This window comes from Gymnoscopelus braueri, assembly GCF_963280865.1.
Source record: "Gymnoscopelus braueri genome assembly, chromosome: 11".
In the NCBI taxonomy this organism is placed as follows: Eukaryota; Metazoa; Chordata; class Actinopteri; order Myctophiformes; family Myctophidae; genus Gymnoscopelus; species Gymnoscopelus braueri.
The window spans coordinates 4,011,168-4,033,495 of record NC_137613.1 but is presented as its reverse complement, the minus strand read 5'-3'; the positions used below and the strand labels follow the sequence as shown (position 1 = coordinate 4,033,495).

The following is a 22,328-nucleotide window of genomic DNA, read 5'->3' as shown; positions in this document are numbered from 1 at the left end:
TGGTGTTTGCTTTATCTGTCCTGTAACGTCTTTAATTTAGTTATATATTTAATCATAGGGCCCCACACCTGATCGAATTTTCCCGGTGATCCTCTCAGATTAAATTTAATTTTCTCCAAATGTAGGTACATTGTGAGGTCTTTAAGCCATACAGATGCTTTAGGGGCCAGTGGTGATTTCCACTCCAATAGTATCCTTCTTCTTGCTAATAAAGATATAAAGGCAAGATTCTGCTTTATACCCCTTCCAATATGTTGGTGATCTGAACAAGTTCCAAACAACGCCATCTCCATCATTTTTCTGCTCACACTCATTCAAAGATAAAATGTTTATTCATAAACGTGTTCATCCAGCTCTCATTCCACTTCAGTGCATTCATCACACTAGACCAAGAATGAGACATTTATCATATTATATTCTATTATTATATACAGTATCATAATATATCCATCATTACATACTGTATCATATTATATCCTATCATTACATACTGTATCATATTATATCCTATCATTACATACTGTATCATATTATATCCTATCATTACATACTGTATCATAATATATCCTATCAATACATACTGTATCATATTATATCCTATCATTACATACTGTATCATATTATATCCTATCATTACATACTGTATCATATTATATCCTATCATTACATACTGTATCATATTATATCCTATCATTCCAATCCAATCCACTTTATTTATAAAGCACATTTTAAAACTTGTTCAGGGTTAACAAAGTGCTGTACAGAGAAAACCAAATACACTGGGAAAGTTAAAAAACACAGAGACAAAGCTAAACACAGAAGCAAAAACATAAACAAACGAAGCAAAATAAACAACAGAAAGAAACACATCACTGAAAATATGACGCAGACATGTCAACAGACAGTGAGACAAAACATAGAGACAAAACATAGACCACCGAAACACTCAAACAGGGTCAAACGCCGAAGCATAAAGGTGGGACTTAAGGCGAGATTTAAAAGTATCGATGGTGGGGGCCAGATTAATATGGGAGGGGAGCGCATTCCATAGAATGGGGGCTGCTTACATACTGTATCATATTATATCCTATCATTACATACTGTATCATATTTATATGTTTTTACAATGAGAATCATACGTCTAGTTTCTTCATCTTTCTGCCCATGGCCATGCAGCAGGGCTCATCAATGTGTCTGTGGTAAAGACTTAGATTCTCTGTTTTACATAACATTATTGTTCTTATTTTGATCATAAGAACCAATTACTGAATGTCAGTCTCCAGGTTTTCTTCAGAATATGTGGGACACTGATTTACTACGACACTATATGACACATTATGAGTCCACTAGTACTAGTGGTTCTCACACCTTTTATTTGCAGGGTCCAAGGTCAAATACATATGATTTTGGGGGTCCTTGACATGGAAAAGTTGGATCACCACCGAGCAACAAACTGTAAGGATTTGGAAAACAGCAGATCTACAAGCTCATTGCGCGGCACCCGGTGCCGCGCTATGAGCTTGTAGATCTGCCTTTTTTGTAATAGCCCAAATAAATGTTAAAATGACACAGATGCGTTCCCGGTCTTAATGGGTTCAGAACACACTTATAGCTCTGTCAGGCAACACAACGTGTTGGGGGGTCCCCAGCGAAATTAGTTAACATAGTGTCACAATCATAGCAGATCTACAAGCTCATAGTGCGGCACCGATCTGCTATTTTTGAAAAATCTAAAATGTGTGCATATCTTTGAATCTATATATATTTTTAAAGCAAACATTTTTAACTCAAATATTTGCTTCTGGGGGTCCACATTTTCGTTCTTCAAATATTTTCTGATAGCTTGTAAATCTGCTATTTTTGATAGCCAACAAATACATGGATAAAGTGGTTGTGATTGTGTCATGTCTTTGTTTTGTATCGACTGTGAAAGAATCAATCAATCATTCATCTATATAAAATATATGGTTTTGCACTGCCATCTGCTGGACATTATGGGGATCTGCACGTTTGAACTGCATTAAAATACACAGCAGTTATGTGCTTTAATACAGTGATGGAAGAAGTACTCACAGTTTTTACTCAAGTAAAAGTATCAATACTGCAGTGTATTGTATTGTATTGTGTAGTGAAATACTCTGTTAAAAATTATTCTTATTATTATCTAGAGGAATCTCCAAAACTAAGGTTCCTTGTGGCTTTTTATCACTGTCCTATCAGGATATCAATAACATACTTTTTTGCTAATAGTGTTGCTCACTCTAATTTTTTTAAGATGTATTTGATCTTACCTATTTTATTTAATAAATTATACATTTCATTCACTAATATATACAACATATTGTGTCCAAACCCATTCCTTTTTTATTATTAAAAACACATTTAATAAAATAGTGAGAAAAGCCAATCCACAAGCTTGTGGGCTTGTAGATCTGCTATTTTCACTAACTTGTGCTTTAAGAAACGAGGCATTCTGCCCGATAGCAGCTTTATTCATCTGCTAATTAGACCTATTTGATCTTGTGGGAGAAATGGAGCTTTCAGCTTTGCCCAGCTGATGTCTGCCCACAGAGGAGCAGGTTGGAGTTTAGTGTCTTACTTAAGAACACTCAGACACACTGTTGGAGTCGGGACTTGAACCTGTGACCTTCTGCTCAGTGGTTCTCAAACATTTTGTTGTCAAGGACCCCCACATTGATATGCATTTGGCCACGGACCCCCACGGACACACAAAATAAGTATTCAACAGTTGGCAAGATGTCAGGGACACGTTCACTCTGTGTCAGAGCTGGGAATCAAACTTTCAACTTCCCATTTTGTAGGCAGACTCTTGATCCATTGAGCCACTGTGTTACATTTTAACTTCATCAAAAGACAAATGGATAATGACATAAAAGCCAGAGACATTGTGGTTTCTGAACCTTCAAACATCTAGACAAGCAACACAACAAACCATAGACTAATATGCTGTTGTAAGTTTTTTTTTTCTTCTTTTTATTGTATCATTGTTTGTTGTTAATCAAAGCAGAATGAAGACTGTGATGAAGCAAGGCAGCAGGCAGCACAGTGTGTTGAAGCTCTGTCTACATGATCCAGAGGTTCGAGGGTTCAAATCCCACCCAGCTCTTTACTCTGAAGCTTTCCCCATCAGGTCCAGTCCATTGTCTTTCATGAACATTCAAACATCTAAACGAGCAATAGCACAACAATTATTCAAAAACATTTTAACTGCATATCTTTATATGCATTTTGTTTCATTGTTAAATGTATGTTAGGACACTGTCTACATCAGGGGTCTTCAACAGGGGGTCCGGGACCCCTAGGGGGTCGTCAGAGCTACTATAGGGGGTCCACCAAATCTTTGTGTGATAGGATTTAGTTTATTTTACATTAACCACTTGAACCCTAGAATTCCTTTTCTGAGGGGAACATTAGATCTACAAAACATTAGATCTACACAAATTGTTAAGGCTCCCCTAAACACTGAGGCAGCCCCACATAGTCCATGAGCCAGAGCCCCAAAATTGTGCAAAAATTATCGAAAGAGTGGGCAAAACCAAACCTAAATTAAATTGTTCATAGGGTCAATACGAGTAAATAAATATATGATAACCTCTCCACAGGAGCAGCTTTTTCATGGTTATCACACATTTTGTTATTTTCCCCATACGTACATGACAGGTGAAAAAATTACAAAATTTAAAAAAGAGTTATCATAATGAAACTTCCTGAGTTGATTACTTACATGAAGACAATGATTTATCGTATTACAAGTTTTCTGAAATTGTATATTTAAATATGCAAATTATGCATTTAGTCCATGAGCCAGAGCCCCAAAATTGAGCAGATATTGAATATTCCCTCGTTAAAAACCTTTGAATCCAACATCTTAACAAAATGAAATAAGTATGTTGACTCTGGCTTTGTCCAATGTTGATTCTGGAAAGTTATGCAAATTTGGGCATATTTTCCTATGCCTAATTTGCATATTTAAATATAAAATTTCAGAAAACTTGTAATACGATAAATCATTGTCTTCATGTAAGTAATCAACTCAGGAAGTTTCATTATGATAACTCTTTTTTAAATTTTGTCATTTTTTCACCTGTCATGTACGTATGGGGAAAATAACAAAATGTGTGATAACCATGAAAAAGCTGCTCCTGTGGAAAGGTTATCATATATTTATTTACTCGTATTGACCCTATGAACAATTTAATATAGGTTTGGTTTTGCCCACTCTTTCGATAATTTTTGCTCAATTTTGGGGCTCTGGCTCATGGACTAACATGTGTGTTTTATCATGTATGTTTCTTGTATGTTTAAGAGCCTTATTGTGTCTTGGAATGAGCAGTAGGAAAAGACCTATCCCACGTTTCACCACAAGGGGGCGACTCCACCTGTGAGAGACACAGGTAGTTCCAGGTGGTCAGGTGACGTCATTCTTCAAGGAAGAGAGAAAGAACAACATCAGTTTGTCCCTGTTTGTTCAGGTAAATAAAGTATTAGAACATAAAACATGTTCAAAATAAGCTCTGTGATGTAAAACAAAGCTTGTCTTGAGGGTTTTACCAGAAATGTGGTGATTGTGTTTTAGTTTATTGTGTGTAGTTGAATCTAAAGGTCTAAGCAGTCAGATTGATGGCAGCCATTACTGCTGCTCACACACACACACACACACACACACACACACACACACCTGTGTTTTGGTTTGTTTCACTTTTACAGTATTTGTGTTTCTGCCTTTAGTGTTTAAAGCTACTGTTGTGTGTTTAATCCATCAGGACCGGGAACGCATCTGTGTCATTGTTTTTTACATTTCTTTGGGCTATTCAAAAATAGCAGATCTACAAGCTCATAGCGCGGCACCGAGTGCCGAGTGCCGCGCTATGAGCTTGTAGATCTGCTATTTTTGTAAAATCTTGGAAATTTGTGCAAACCCTTTTTTTCTTTTTTTTTTGTGCAAGCGATCATTTTTAACCCCGATCTGTGCTTCTGGGGGTCCCTGGAACAACATGTGTTGAGATGGGGGTCCACGGCCAAATACATATCATTTTGGGGGTCCTTGACATGAAAATGTTTTGAGCACCAATGATATAGAAGACATTAAAGGGTCTTAAAGGGTTAACTACAGTTGATAGAATCCTAAAACCATAATATGTCAGGCTTTCCTCCAAGGTGGAAAGACTGGTGACGCGAGGTTAGGATTTAGAAGTCATTAAAGGGTCTTAAAGGGTTAACTAACACAAGGACAATAAGTTGATAGAATCCTAAGTCCTTAATATGTTCTACCAAAGGATGATATTTATATGTAACACAAGTGTCCATATAGAGCCTAAAACACACACACACACACACACACACACACACACACACACACACACACACACACACACACACACACACACACACACACACACACACACTTTGGCTATTCAAAAATAGCAGATCTACAAGCTCATAGCGCGGCACTAGCGCTATGAGCTTGTAGATCTGCTATTTTTGAAAAATCCCTGGCACAAAATGTTTTTCAGAAGGGGGTCCGCAGCCTAATAGCCTACATATCATTGTGGGGGTCCTTGACATGAAAAGGTTTGAGAAGTAGCCTACTGCTCTAGACTACATGCTGGATCTGCTTCATGCACAGCCTCAGTGTTTAGGGGAGCCTTAACACTGAGGCAGCCTCAGTGTTTAGGGGAGCCTTAACACTGAGGCAGCCTCAGTGTTTAGGGGAGCCTTAACACTGAGTGTTTAGGCTAACAGCCGGACCGGTGCGTCCGTGTCTTCATGCCCGCCGTTCGTTTCCATAGTAACTGCATCCCGCGGGGAGGCCTGCGCGGGGACTCACAGTAACATCCGTTTGTGTCGGTTGAAATATTGAAGACGTTTTCGGTAGTTTTGCTATATTTAGTTTTTTTTTCTCTGCTGTTCTTCTAGAGGCTTTTGGACAGCGCTGACGCTGAGATATTTCCCCTTACATGATGACTCATCCTCTGCCATGTACGTGCTACGTGACACTGCTTCTAGTGTAGTCAGGTGACAGCTGACAGCCTGCTGTTTGTTATGGAACATTTGTGATTTTGGCCTACCATCTTTACAATGACATTTAATTTAGTTTTTAACAATTTCAAAGTTTGTATTACTTTATTATATATTACTTTATTATATAAAGTTTGTGTGTCTGTCGCCACAAAATGTAACCAAGGAAGTGACTTTAGCTTCAGTGGTAAAGAGCTTACTTCCTCTTCCTAATCGGATTATGAAACATTTTATGACGGCGTCTGGGATACATATATATATATATATATATACATATATATATATATATATATATATATATATACGTTTACATTTTTATCACATTTTCCAGAGGAAGGCGACTGGTTCTCAACGTGGGGTCTGTGGACCACCAGGGGTCCCAAATGGACCCAATACGGGTCTATAACTCTGAAGGTGTGTCGTTGTGTTGACTGTATGTACTTGAGACGCTCGAACAAATATTAGTTTTATCTCTGGGTGGGAACGCTCCTTGAGAGTGTACAAACTGAACCAAATGGACCCGACACTCTCATGTCTGTGTCACTCAGGTTGAGATCCTGCGTGACACATTTCTGTCATTTAGACGTCTCTTGCGTCATGTGACGTCGTTGGACACTTGCCTCCCAAAGTATAACTAAAACCTAAAAAGACCTTTAAATGTTTTTGATGCTCTCGCTGACTGACTCGTGTCCTTGTCGCCGCCTGTCTACAAGCTCAGACGTTGTGAGATTGTAAATTGGCTATTTTCACTATTTTTGCATGACACTGTTGTGTGACGAAGTATAAAATTGAGTGAATTAACTAACTTATTAATTATTTGAGATATATATAAACATATATTTAAACAAAGACCAAAACACGTTTCTTGATTAAAGGTAAGGTAAGTGATTTTATGTGGTTAAAGTAAGTGTTAAATATCTCTATATTGTGATAGTTTACTCATTGTTACTGTATAGAGTGTTTGTTCAGTCACAGGAGTCTCCATGTCTCTCCAGCTCTTAAACAGAACATTTATTTTCAGGTCAGGATACCAATCGTATCCAATCAGGATAGAGAACCCAGTCAGGATACAGATTAAAGTGAAATAGGAAGTGATGACACAAAGAAATGAGCAGACACACAACATTGGAACTGGAACCCTGATAAATGGGTACTTTCTCCTGATTGGCTGTCATTTTGTCACCTATACCTGAACATGTATTCTCTAACTCCATGTGGACCCCTAGGGGTCCCCGGACCACACGTTGAGAACCAACACCATCAATGTCCAGTCACTGTGTTCAGCTGCCTGGCCCAGTCTGAGGCCCATGCTGGCTCCCAACAGCACCATCTGCTGGTTCCCACTGGAAATAACATCACTGGCGAGCTTCTTTTTCTTTTGATTGATTGAATATTTTATTAAAACAGCATAAATTACATTTAAAATACTTTGTCATGAAAGTCCTTGTCGTATTGTTTCCATTGAGGTCCTTGGGAAGAACCAATCCAGAGTCTGTGACGTTATGATGATTTAATATAATTTAGTTGTACTGTAATGGAAGAACGGCTGCGTGTGTGGATCATTACTTTTTAATTTAAAAAAATAGACATCCAGTGTTTTATTTAAATAAAGATATTGGCAGAACCAAAGGAAAAGCCACTCTGGAATGGAATGTGTAAAAGACTGCAGGCATAGAGTCCCTTCTTTCATTTTTTTTATTACACATTCCATTTAGAGTTATAACATATGGACAGCAGTCCTCCCACTGTGGAGTCCTGTCTGTTTAAACTCCTGTTAGAATTCAACAGGCTCTGTGCACAGCAGCCATATTGGAAATAAATTGGGCCTCTTCTTACTTCCTTCACAGGTGTTACCAATGATACTAATGAAGGCTCTGTTCCATTCTGGTCAGGGTGCTGATAACGTGCATGTTGGCTCACTAGAAACACTCCATTTTGGTTCCCAAATGGCCCCTTAATGGTGGGTGTGTAACTCTGAGAGTGTACAAATGGAACCAAATGGACCCGTTTGTACACTCTCAGAGTTACAGACCTGTAAGGGTCCATTTGGTTCCATTTGTACACTCTCAGAGTTACAGACCCGTAAGGGTCCATTTGGTTCCATTTGTACACTCTCAGAGTTACAGACCTGTAAGGGTCCATTTGGTTCCATTTGTACACTCTCAGAGTTACAGACCTGTAAGGGTCCATTTGGTTCCATGTGTACACTCTCAGAGTTACAGACCCGTAAGGGTCCATTTGGTTCCATTTGTACACTCTCAGAGTTACAGACCCGTAAGGGTCCATTTGGTTCCATTTGTACACTCTCAGAGTTACAGACCCGTAAGGGTCCATTTGGTTCCATTTTGTACACTCTCAGAGTTACAGACCTGTAAGGGTCCATTTGGTTCCATTTGTACACACTCAGAGTTACAGACCTGTAAGGGTCCATTTGGTTCCAGTTGTACACTCTCAGAGTTACAGACCTGTAAGGGTCCATTTGGTTCCATTTGTACACTCTCAGAGTTATGGGGGTCCTTGAAAATAAGACGACCACTATGCCACTAAATGGAACTGAGCCTTAATTAGTATTATTGGTAACACCTGTGAAGGAAGTAAGGAAGGGGCCCAATTCATTCCCAACATGTCTGCTGTGCATAGAGCCTGTTGCTTTTGTCGTTGCAGGTGTATTTAAATGACATCTTTCATATCAGGTTGATGTGAGATGCAGCAGCAGCAGCACTGGGCTGGCTAGTGGCTACAACAGGTTAATGGAATGCTGTCCGGTGCCAAAGCCTCTTCTGCAGGTGACAACATGGAGGCTGCTGCTGGTCCAGGGCTGTATTAGCCATTGGGCCCACCGGGGCCCTTGGCTCTCAGGGGCCCTTCGGGGGGAACTGGGCCGCGCGGTCATCGACAATTTACTAAAATGAAATGTAATAGAAATCAAATATCACATGTGTGGGCGGGGCCCCTCCTCTGTGTTTACAGCCAGTGTTTCTCGCTGGGTTTGAGGCCCTGACAAGGGCTCCTGGGGCCCTTCCATATATTATGGAATATGATTAAGGATTTCATATCATAAACACCATACCTGTAACTTTAACTAGCTTTTCGTTTTTGCAAAAAAAAAAAAAAAAAAATCTAAACATAAGAGAATGACTATAGTAAAAGTAGTCATGGTGCAGAATGTCCCATTTCACAAGTTCAACATGTATACAAATCTTTCGAAAATGGCAGATCTACAAGCTCACAATGCAGACGCTCACTCATTAGAAGGACACCAGTCACCAGAACCAAGGACGGGTGTTTTCAATGATCAGAAGGGGGCGGGGTGTTCATTTCACACCAACATTCTGACATCAAGCAGAACCCAGTGAATCCAATAACATAATATTCCTTTATTAAAGTCATTATCCGTCCCGTATCCTGTATGAATGCGTGTCTAGGGCACGCGCAGCCGCTTTGCGCATCAAGCCGGACAGCAGGAAGTACATGACGGGATCCAGGCAGCTGTTGAGGGCGGAGAACAACACCATCACCTGATTGGTCCGGTACATCAGGCTCATGCAGTCGCAGGACGATGATTGGTGGAGCTGGGAGAGGACGTAGACGGGACGGAAGGCGTGGTACGGCACAAAGCACACGGTGAACAGGAAGAGGACAAAGAAAGACTTCCTGGCCGCGCGTCCGTAGCGGCTGGTGGCCGATCTTCCCGTAGGAGACCACCTGCACCATGAAAACCACCCAGAACATCACCTCCAGAGCCGTATTAATGTACGCTATGCGCCTGGTGTCTCTCCACCGCGTGTACATGAAGCACTTGTTGTTGGACGTCGCCGCGGCGCCTCAGCCAGGCATGGCGGTCCAGGCCGATGAGGCCCAACATGGCGATGTTCACGTACATGTTCATGTAGAACACGTTGGTCACCAGGTTGCACGCCACGGCGCCCCGGGTCCCATTGGTTCCCGTTGGCGAGGTAGTGCACCCTGAAGGGCAGGCAGGCCAGCAGCAGCAGGTCGGCCACGGCGCGGTTCATGAGGAGGACGTGCATGGAGTCCCGCCGGCGCTGGAGGAAGAGGAACACCCACAGGGCCAGGAGGTTCCCCGCCAGGCCCACGAGGAAGAACAGGGAGGAGAAGACCGCCAGCGGCACGCGCAGAGCATCATCGTTTTTGAAAATAGCTCACAATGCGTCGCGATGCGACGCATTATGAGCTTGTAGATCTGCTATTTTCAAAAGATTTTTATACATTGAAACCTTGTGAAACAGGACATTCTGCATAATGAGTACTTTCTACTTTAAGTACATTTTGATACCAATACTTTTGTACTTTTTACTCAAGTACATTTAGAATTCCGGACTTTTACTTGTAACAGAGTATATTTTTTACATTGCAGTATTGATACTTTTACTTAAGTAAAACATGCGAGTACTTTTTCCACCACTGGCCACAGATGATTGACAACATGAGAGAGATACAGGCTCAAACTGATCAAGGACATCAGGACACAGAGAAGAAACATGAACAAATTACCTCAAATAATACATATTAATAGATTTATTTACAGACTACAGACTCTCATCCCCAACAAACCCTTTGATGTTCAGGTAGTTTAATTGATGATGTAACCTCTTGTCTCTGTCTTGTGTGTTTTAAGGCTCCCCTGCTCAACCTCTGTCTAAAACTGTTTGCTATGGTTATGATTTGACCATTTACAAGTCTGACCTTAAGTTGGGAACCCTCAGAAGTTGTACTTCACTCCTGATGCTCCCGGCAGCCAAAGGATACAAGAGCTGGAACATAGCTGGAAGGTGAGCAAGAGATGGAATGTGTTGTGGCATCATGTGAACGTGAACATGTTTGAGATCTACTGGTTTAAACATTATGAAGCAATCCCAAATAAGCAACTTTAGAAAACAAGCCCCAAACATGACATGGACCACCCTATGGACTGAGCAGTGGAGACTCAACCGTTTGCCAGTTTGATGATGGATTTATGGTTGTAACAGTTAATCAGACTAATCAATTGAATCGATTATTTAAAAAGAATCAATCATTTAATACAATTATCGATTAATAATCAATCCCTATTTTTTACATGCCATTGTAGGCGAACATTTCCAGAAGATACACTTACAGTACTTTCATTTATTTACATTATTACTAAGTCACACAACTAAAGTGTAACAATCAGTTTCCAGTCACAGTACATAAACATACACAGTGTGCTTTGCTTCATTCTGTTGTATGCTGTTCAGGTCTTTGTGTTTGAATAAGAGACTGAAATATTCTCTGTTCAGGTCTTATATGCAGTGGTGTAAAGTAACTAAGTAGACAGACAGACAGACAGACAGACAGACATACCTCTCAGTATATAAACATTAAACATGAACAATGTTTCAACTTATTTCAGCAGCAGGTCAGGTAACAAAATGTTGTGAAGATCAGATAAAACTGTAGTAGTGAAGTGAACACAATGCTGCATATATCATTTAACTTGGAAACCGGTTGTTACATAACACCACCCCTCGTGTGTGTGTGTGTGTGTGTGTGTGTGTGTGTGTGTGTGTGTGTGTGTGTGTGTGTGTGTGTGTGTGTGTGTGTGTGTGTGTGTGTGTGTGTGTGTGTGTGTGTGTGTGTGTGTGTGTGTGTGTGTGTGTGTGTGTGTGTGTGTGAGAGAGTGAGAGTGTGTGTGTGTGTGTGAGAGAGAGAGAGTGCAAGTGTCCACATGTGTGCTGCATGCATGTGTGTGTGAGAGCGAGAGACAGGAGCAAGTGAGAGATAGAGAGAGGGAGACTAGACACAACTACAACACAATATAAAACACACTGATACAGATATGTTCATGAAACATCAATGTAAAGTACATGAATACACTGTAACAACATGTTTCCTCTCTCTCTCTCTGTCCTCACATAACCTCACTTCACCTGGCTTGTCCTCACAGGGTTAAATACTCAGTGACTCCTCCCCATCACTGTACTAGACACTACCTGTATGATAGAACTTTATGTGTTTATTCACAGTCCACCATTTTAACACGACAACACAGAGAGCTGAACTGCATGGACTCCATTTTGCCACACTGGATTAAAGCATAAAGATTAATATAGGGTAAGTGTTTTAATCACTTTACTAGAACTAATGTATCTATTCTGGTATTATATAGTTGATGGTGTTTATACAATGACTCAGTCATAAACGTTGAATATCCAAACAATGAAGTATTGCTTCTTTGTTTTTTAAGATATGTTTGGGGTCTTTTTGGCCTTTATTTATAGTTTTCAGTAGAGACAGACAGACAGACAGACAGACAGACAGACAGACAGACAGGAAACAGGGAGAGAGAGACATGCAGCAAAGATCGTCGGGAACGGGACTCGAACCCGCAATGCGTTGTCAGGCTAAATTGGAGCCTAGGTGGCCGGACCGCTGTGCCAGCCGTCCGGGCCGAAGCATTGCTTCTTAATGATTCTTCTGCCTAAACATACTGTATGTCATGACATAGTATGAGCGAATGGAGGAAGGGGATCAACGTCATGTGATTCTCTTGTTTGACCCTTTGAAGGTGTAAACAAAGGTGCTTATTGGTCAAAAACCCAGATGTGTGTCTCAAAGAATTACCCCTCCCTCGCCCCTCGCTCTCATTCTGACTTTCTCTCCCTCTGGCAGTCCCCCCCCCCCCCCCCCCCACACCTCTCTGTCTCTCTGTCTCTCTCTCTCCCTCCCTCTCCTCTCTCTCTCTCTCTCTCTCTCTCTCTCTCTCTCTCTCTCTCTCTCTCTCTCTCTCTCTGTCTCTGTCTCTCTCTCTCTCTCTCTCTCTCTCTCTCTGTCTCTCTGTCTCTCTGTCTCTCTCTCTCACACACAGTGTTGGGCAAGTTACTTTTAAAAAGAAGGTCAGGTAACAACATGTTGTGAAGATCAGATAAAACTGTAGTAGTGAGGTGAACACAATGGTTCATATATGAAGCATTATTTAACTTGGAAACCGGTTGTTACATAACACCACCACTGCTCTCTCTCTCTCTCTCTGTGTGTGTGTGTGTGTGTGTGTGTGTGTGTGCGTGCATGCGTGCGTGCGTGCGTGCGCGCGCGCGCGCGTGCGCTGCATGCGTGTGAGAGCGAGTTGTTTTTTCTTCCCTGAAGAAAAAAGAAAAGAGGGGAGGAGTCATCATACGGTGGTGAATGTGTTTGTGGTAGACAGCATGTGTGTGTATTTTCCCCGGAAGGCAAGACCCGCCCAACTCTGTCTCTGATTGGCTTAACCTGATATTTAACCCTACGTTAACCAATCATCACTCCTCTCTGCCATGTTACTGTGTGACATGCTGCTTTGGCTCATGTTACTGTGAGAGTACATCACCTGCTGTTAGATCAGTGTTTCCTAACCTGTGGGTCCCACATTATTTTAGGGGGTCCCCAGATGATTATCTTAATGTATAACATTGTTTTCTCTCTCAACAGTAAACAAACCAACATACAGTATAAGTGTAAACAGGGTATCTGCACATTTATAAAGTTACAATTTAATGACTTTTTAATACCAAATTGGCCAAATTGTCAAATATTCGTATATTCCGTAAGAAAGAGGCAAACGTTGTGAAAATAGCAGATCTACAAGCTCACAACGCCTCCCAGTGCCAGCTTGTAGATCTGCTATTTTCACAATATTTTCATGTGGAACCGAGTCAAACTAAATTAAATGCCTACAATTCCAAGTGATCAGCGGCGGCTCCAGACAATTTTTGATGGGGGAGCTGGAAGGGAGCTTGACTAATAATGGAGGTGCTAACGCATGCACGCGGGAGAGAATTTTCGGGTTTTTTTCGGTTGTGTTACTTTTTTGGGGGGTTTTAGTTACCTTAATTTGGTTAATTCGGTTAAGATTTTAACACAAATATTTGTATTTGCTGACTGGTTGAGCATTTCTTGGGGGTGATATGGTGCTATGGACTTCTTTGGAGGTGCTATAGCACCTCCAAGCACCCCCTATCGCCGCCGCTGCAAGTGATTGTCAGGGGGGGGGGGGGGTCCCCAGTTCAAATATGATTATTTGACTGGTGTGACGTGAAGATTATTGCAGGGTAAGAGATTTTAAACAATACACTGTAGCAATAATCTCTCTAGTCTGGTGTTAAGAGTGTTAACCACTTGAACCCCACAGACCCTATTCTGAGGGGAAAGTGTGGCGTTGTGATGCATTGTGAGCTTGTAGATCTGCTATTTCTGGCAAAGAGATTTGGTGTAGAGGGAAAAAAGTACAGAGCCAGTTGTGTTTTACTATGAATAGAGGGGTTAAGGGGTTAATGTTGTTGAAGTGTTTTATACATTATAGCCTACTAGAACCACTTGGTATTTAATATGTAAACGTTTGTCTGAATCTGAATGAGTAAAAGTATTATAAACACAACCTGTACTGTTGATATAGGAAGCATGTCTTCAGATCACTGTTTAGTTCTGCCTGGAATATAGACGCTGATAGAAAGATCATGCTTGAACTCGTCTGCGTGTGTGTTTGTGTGTGCGTGTGCGTGTGCGTGTGCGTGTGCGTGTGCGCGTGCGCGTGTGTGTGTGTGTGTGTGTGTGTGTTTGTGCCTGCGGAGAGGAGTGAGTGTTTCCTGTGTATGTTTGCACCAGGGCAATCTGGGAACCCAGCGCCAAATGAAAAGGAAAAACAGCGCCCTCTGCTGTTTTTGACTATGAGCAGAATCTGTTCTTGAGAGATTAGCACCAGGGAGTCAAAGGCAAGACCCATCCAGCTCTGCCTCAGATTGGCTAACCATGATATCTGACCCTATACCTTAACACATTGGTTATCAAAGTGGGGTCCGGGGATCCCCAGGGGTCCTTGGGGGGTACCAGGGGGGTCCCCAGCTAAATGTGTTAATAAAGTGTCACAATCAGTTTAACCCATTTATCCATATTTTATACTTTGGCTATTCAAAAATAGCAGATATACAAGCTCATAGCTTTAGTTCAAAATTTAGAATTATGAATTGAATTAGTTCATTTTAAAATGTGTGAACTGAACTTTGAACTAGTTCATGTAGAAAGTGAACTTCCCTGTGTGACACCTGTGATGGCTGACCTCTGACCTCTGAGCAGTGTTGGTGGCAAGTTTGGTGTGCATGCATGTCTTTAGTGGCGCATGTGTTCCACTATATCCTTTTTGTGTTGAATTACTATAACTGGTTGCATGTTTGTGTTGAATTAGTGTAACTGGTTGCATCTTTGTGTTGCAATCAGCTGCAGCTGTTGAGGCTGTGCTCGGACGGACACACTAACACACACGGTCAAATGTAAAATGGTGCATTTATATAGCACTTTTATCCAAAGCGCTTTACATAGATTGTGCATTACATTCAACCATTCACACACACATTCACACACACATTCACACACACCCATTCACACACACACACACACACACACATTCACACACCTGGAGGAGGAAACCATGCAAGGCACCAACCTGCTCATCAGGAGCAATTAGGGGTTCAGCGTCTTGCTCAAGGACACTTCAACACTAACTCTGGGGGAGCGCCCCAGCCCGGGATTGAACTGGTAACCTTGCGGTCTCCAGTTCACTCTACCTGGCCGCTCTACGTCTGAGCCACTGCCGGCCCTCACAACGAGTCACAATATGCCTTGTGAGCTTGTGGATCTGCTATTTTTAAAAAGTTGTTAGAAGTAGGCTAACTTGTAGTTGTGTGTGTGTGTGTGTGTGTGTGTGTGTGTGTGTGTGTGTGTGTGCGTGTGCGTGTGTGTGTGTGTGTGTAGGGCGGCCCATGTGATCTAGAGGTTTTAGTTCCTGTTTTAACGTCTTTCATCAGAGCAGTTATTTTCCACTGCAGTTTCTGTCTTTGTTCTAAAGGGGGCGCTTTGGAGTAAAAGTCTGGTTTAATTGTTAAAGTAAATAACTAAATTAAAGATAATAAACAAGCTCCACACAGTGTGTGACAGGTGACTCATCAGGTAATACAGCATTCATATAAAGGTAGACTTTTGTTTCTGTTTAAGCTTCATCTGGCTGATGGCTGCTCAGATGTCACTTGGGGGTTAAGTGTCTTGCTCAAGGACATGTTGACACTCATACTACAGTACTGTAGGTGAACTGGGGTTTGAACCTGTGACCTTCTGATTACCAGACTCTCTGTAGACACCCAGCTATCCGCTCACATGTCTTTGTCTCTGCTGTCACTTGTTGTAAAATGTTGCTGCTATTCTGTACAAATATAATATGAGTCTCTGTAAGAATGTAATGTACATGTTATAATGAACATTGATTGATTGATTGACATTTTTATTAGGCAAAAGAATGTAAAACAACACATAATACTTTTGTCTAAAAGGTCCGACCAAAAAAGTCCTTGCGGACTTGTTTCCGTTGGGGTCCTTGAATTAATTTCATAGACAAATATAGCAACCAAACAGTTCAAAAATCAACATAAAAATACAGAGAAAAAATACCACTATGTATTTTTTTTTTACCACAATGCGTCTTAAATATTAACAGGCCTTATTTATTATTTATTTTATAATGTAAAGTACATGTTGTAATGAACATAAAACACAACATGTCTTAACCCTTTAAGACCGGGAATGCATCTGTGTGTCATTGTAAGATTTATTTGGCTATTCAAAAATTACAGATATACAAGCTCATAGCGTGGCACTGAGTGCTGCGCTATGAACTTATAGATCTGCTATTTTTGAAAAATCTTTTTTTGCAAATCTTTCAATATATATATTTTTTAAAGCGAACATTTGTAACTAAAATCTTTGCTTCTGGGCATTCTACAAATGTCTTCTAAATTCTAACAGTTTTTTGAAACTTTTCTTCATGACAAGGACCCCCAAAATCATATGTATTTGGCCGCGGACCCCCATCTCAAAATATTTTGTGCCAGAGACCCCCCAGAAGGGAAGATTTGAGTTAAAATGTTCACTTTAAAAAATCTATTCAAAGATTTGCACACATTTTCACGATTTAAAAAAAAAATAGCAGATCTACAAGCTCATAGCGAGCTTGTATATCTGCAATTTTTTGAATAGCCAAATAATTCTTAAAATGACAGATGCGTTCCCGGTCTTAATGGGTTAAATACTGACAGGCCTTATTTATTATTTATTTTATAATGTAATGTACATGTTGTAATGAACTTAAAACACAACGTGTCTTCAATACTAACAGGCCTTATTTAGTGATGATATGTGCCTAGAAAGGAGCTGGCCGTGAAAAATCATTCTTGAAGCCAGAAACATGCAAAGTGTGTGTGTGTGTGTGTGTGTGTGTGAGAGTGCACACGCGTGTTTGTCTCATTACATTCCAGTTTAAATTCACAACTGAGGAGAGCATGAGAGGACGTGTCGTATCTTACCTACTAACAGTTGAACCAGTTTACAGTGATGACTCACATTGTGTGTGTGTGTGTGTGTGTGTGTGTGTGTGTGTGTGTGTGTGTGTGTGTGTGTGTGTGTGTGTGTGTGTGTGTGTGTGTGTGTGTGTGTGTGTGTGTGTGTGTGTGTGTGTGTGTGTGTGTGTGTGTGCGCGCGCCCCCTGTCAGGTAAGGGTGTCATTCTCCATGTCTGTGCCCAGGGTCACATGGTTCATAACAGGGCGGGGCACTAGGACCTGTTGAGAACAACACCTCCAGTACGACAGAGCTGTAAGTGTGTTGATTCACAGTCAACTGAAGCGTCTGGACTCCATTTTGTTTTGCCTCGTCGGATCAAAGCATAAAGATTATTGCAGGGTAAGAGATTTTAAACAATACACTGTAGCAATAATCTCTCTAGTCTGGTGTTAAGAATGTTAACCACTTGAACCCCACAGACCCTATTCTGGGGATGAACGTGACCCATTGTGAGCTTGTAGATCGGCTATTTTTGGCAAAGAGATTTGGTGTAGAGGGAAACAAGTACAGAGCCAGGTGTGTTTTACTAAGAATAGAGTGGTGAAGGGGTTAATGTTGAAGTTGTTTTATACCATATACTAGAACCACTTGGTATTTACTATACTTAAATGAACCTGTGTGTGTGTGTGTGTGTGTGCGTGTGTGCGTGTGTGCGTGTGTGTGTGTGTGTGTGTGTGTGTGTGTGTGTGTGTGTGTGTGTGTGTGTGTGTGTGTGTGTGTGTGTGCGTGCGTGCGTGCGTGCGTGCGTGCGTGCGTGCGTGCGTGCGTGCGTGCGTGCGTGTGCGTGTGCGTGGCGTGTGTGCACGGGCACGTGCATGCCTGCGTGCGTGCGTGCGTGAGTTTGCGCACACACACAGAGAGTAGTGAGTGTTTCCTGCGTATGTTTTCACCAGAGAGACAAAGGCAAGACCCGCCCAGCTCTGCCTCAGATTGTCTTACCATGATGTCTGACCCTATACCTTAACCAATCATCACTCCTCTTGTCTAAACCTAAACCAATCAGAGGCACCTGATCTGACACCGCAGTGCTCTGTGGATTCCTCTATAGGAAGCATGTCTTCAAATCACTCTGTTTAGTTCTGCCAGGAATATAGACGGGAGACGGTGATAGAAAGATCATGCTTGAACTCGTCTGTGTGTGTGTGTGTGTGTGTGTGTGTGTGTGTGTGTGTGTGTGTGTGTGTGTGTGTGTGTGTGTGTGTGTGTGTGTGTGTGTGTGTGTGTGTGTGTGTGTGTGTGTGGGAGGGGCGGGGGGGTGAGCACACGCCTGCTACCTGCAGAGTGTACCCTGTGTGTGTGTTGCACCAGGGAGACAAAGGCAAGACCCGCCCAGCTCTGCTTCAGATTGGCTTACTATGATATCTGATATATATCTCTTGTCTAAACCTAAACCAATCATCTCTCCTCGTGTCTAAACCTAAACCAATCAGAGGCAGAATAGGGCGGGTCATGTCTCTTGCTGTGCTGAGGTTAGAGTGACAGTAGATCACTGGATGATAATAAACATTATAATCCTCTGAAGCCTATTTTAATCTCTGTCATTGTATCAAATGTTGTTGAATTGCAAAAGTAAATGTTTACAATGCTAGTTAGTAAAAAGGTGTTTTTAAAAGCTGTTAGAAGTAACTTGTTGTAATTAGAATCACATCACAGTTGTGTCACAAGTGTAAAGCAGTCACCTCCACAGCTGACAGTAAGTCATGTGACCTCAGGGGAGTTTAGTCAAGTGATGCTTTGTTGTAGAGTGAGAACATTTCCATGTCATTCCATCCATGATCCATCTCTGTGATAACCCAGACATCTTTGACAGCTAATACACCAGATGTGGTTGTGGTTGATGAAGTGTCTGTATTAGAGATATCCTGCACCTTGACCTTAGCCTAGAGGAAGCCTTTATGACCAAGGTCATTAAATATCAACCACTCCTATACCATCTCAGAGCTGGGCTATAGGTCAGACTATTTGTTTTTTATTTGGCAGCCATAGGACATTATACCCACAGACTGGTTGTTAGAGGGTTTCAACATCTTGGGATGCCCAAAAAGGAGGCAAAAAGGCTGGCAAAGTATTGCGTTGTCTCTGCTATAATTGGCAGCCTGCCACATATGGCGGAGACGCTGTTACTTAACCTCAGGGGAATTTGGTCATGTGATACTTTGTTGTTGAGTGAGGTTGTTATCTCTGCGTGTGTGTGTGTGTGTTTGTCTGTTATGACTTGACAATGAAAAGGTACTTTTACGTTCTTTAAGTCCCGTGACCATTAACTAAATCCACCTCCCTCCGATCGTTCTTTAATGAATTTGAATAGGAAATCCCCAACACTGACGTCCCTCACAGCCTCAATTCCCACGGCCCCACCCCCCTGCTGCCACCAGGGTAGGTGCAAACCTGAACCTGTTTGTTTGCAAACACAAGCGACCTAAACGACTAAGCTCTGTAGCTTACCAATGTTTTAGCTTAAGACGAGCCCCCATTTGTTATGGCCTGGCTCCAAGGCCACAACAAAAAAGAGGAAACGACACGGTGGGTATGCAAAAAATAAGTATTAACTTTATTAACAAATGATTTAAATGTTAGAAGAACCTAACCCATCCCTCAAAAAATGCAGTACACTGGGCTCATTTAAAAAAGCCCTGAAAATTCACCTTTCAGGAGGCAAAAGAAGGAGGTAGTACCATTTTCCCGTTAGACAGACGACCCCCCCCCAGCCCTCTTTTTGCTTTGACTCTCACCCCCCCCCCATTGTTTGTACATATAGTGTTATTATTGCCTTGACTCTCATCCCCCCCTTTTGTTTGTACATATAGTATACATAGTATTTTTGTTCTGCAGTTTTTGTTTTTGTTTGTACATTATAGTGTTAGTGTTTTTCTGTATGTTGTGTTGATATTTGAACTGTTGGTGCCACTACATATGACTGTGTGTGTGTGTGTGTGTGTGTGTGTGTGTGTGTGTGTGTGTGTGTGTGTGTGTGTGTGTGTGTGTGTGTGTGTGCGTGTGCGTGCGTGCGTGCGTGTTTGTTGGTTGCAGGTCAAAGTACCTGCCCTGTCAGTCAACTGAACCGTCTGGACTCCATTTAGTTTTGCCTCGTCGGATCAAAGCATAAAGATTATTGCAGGGTAAGAGATTTTAAACAATAATAGCAATAATGTAGCAATAATCTCTCTAGTCTGGTGTTAAGAATGTTAACCACTTCAACCCCACACACCCTATTCTGGGGGGAACGTGTGGCATTGCATTGTGAGCTTGTAGATCGGCTATTTTTGGCAAAGATATTTGGTGTAGAGGGGGAAAAAAGCTGTCCAAGGACAGAGCCAGGTGTGTTTTACTAAGAACAGAGGGGTGAAGGGGTTAATGTTGTTGAAGTGTTTTATACCATATACTAGAACCACTTGGTATTTAATACATAATTAATACAACAAATGAATCTAAATGTTTGCCTGAATCTGAATGAGTAAAAGTATTATAAACACAACCCACTGTCTGTACTGTTGATATAGGAAGCATGTCTTCAAATCACTCTGTTTAGTTCTGCCTGGAATATAGACGGTGATAGAAAGATCATGCTTGAACTCGTCATTGTGTGTGTGTGTGCGTGTGTGTGTGTGTGTGTGTGTGTGTGTGTGTGTGTGTGTGTGTGTGCGTGGGCGTGGGTGTGTGCGTGGTGTGTGCGTGGGTGTGTGGGTGTGGTGTGTGTGTGTGTGTGTGTGCAAACACGCCTGTGGAGAGGAGTGAGTGTTTCCTGTGTGTGTGTGTGCACCAGGGAGACAAAGGCAAGACCCGCCCAGCTCTGCCTCAGATTGACTTACCATGATATCTGACCCTATACCTTAACACATTGGTTCTTGGGGGGGTACCAGGGGGGTCCCCAGCAAAATGTAATAATAAAGTGTCACAATCATTTTAACCCCTTTATCCATATTGTATACTTTGGCTATTAAAAAATAGCAGATATACAAGCTCATAGCTTTAGTTCAAAATGTTTAATTAACAATTAATTTAATTATGTAACTATGAATTGAATTAGTTCATTTTAAAATGTGTGAACTGAACTTTGAACTAGTTCATGTAGAAAGTGAACTTTCCCAACACTGCCCCTGGGTGTCACACCTGGTCCCTGTGTGGATACTGTGATGGCAGACTTCTGACCCCTGACCTGTGTTGGTGTCAAGTTTGGTGTGGATCGGAGCAACGGTGTGCCTTGCAGGTCTGCATGTTACGTGTGTGTGTGTGTGTGTGTGTGTGTGTGTGTGTGTGTGTGTGTGTGTGTGTGCACGTCTGCAGTGCTGGCTCGCACGTGTGCAGTGCTGGCTTGTGTGCCTGCTTCTTGCAGGTCTGCATTTTACGTGTGTGTGTGTGTGTGTGTGTGTGTGTGTGTGTGTGTGTGTGTGTGTGTGTGTGTGTGTGTGTGTGTGTGTGTGTGTGTGTGTGTGTGTGTGTGTGTGTGTGTGTGTGTGTGTGTGTGTGTGTGTGTGTGTGTGTGTGTGTGTGCACGTCTGCAGTGCTGGCTCGCACGTGTGCAGTGCTGGCTTGTGTGTGTGCACGGTGGGCCTCGTTAGGTCCGCATGTTACGTGTGTGTGCGCGAGCGTGAAGCCAGCGTGTGTGTGTTTGTGTCTCTGTGTGTGCGCATGAAGCCAGCGTGTGTGTGTGCATGTCTTTAAGTTGTACATGTGTTCCACTGCCTCCTGTTTGTATTGAAGTTTGTATTGAATTAGTGTAACTGGTTGCATGTTTGTGTTGGAATCAGCTGCAGCTGTTGAGGCCGTGCTCGGACGGACACACAAACACACGGTTAAATGTAGGAGTGGTTGGCATCACTCAAAAATTGTGCCAGTGGCCCCCATAAGAGAAGACAGTCACCGGGGGGCGTGTTCTCTCCTCCGTGTCAT

General features: G+C 41.9%; 1 protein-coding gene across 1 annotated transcript in view; it reads left to right on the top strand.

The window, feature by feature from the left end:
• Positions 1–22,328, top strand: part of LOC308094995 (uncharacterized protein) — a 793,896-nt gene that overhangs the window by 711,944 nt on the left and 59,624 nt on the right. The gene's annotated exons all lie outside the window — the stretch shown is intronic.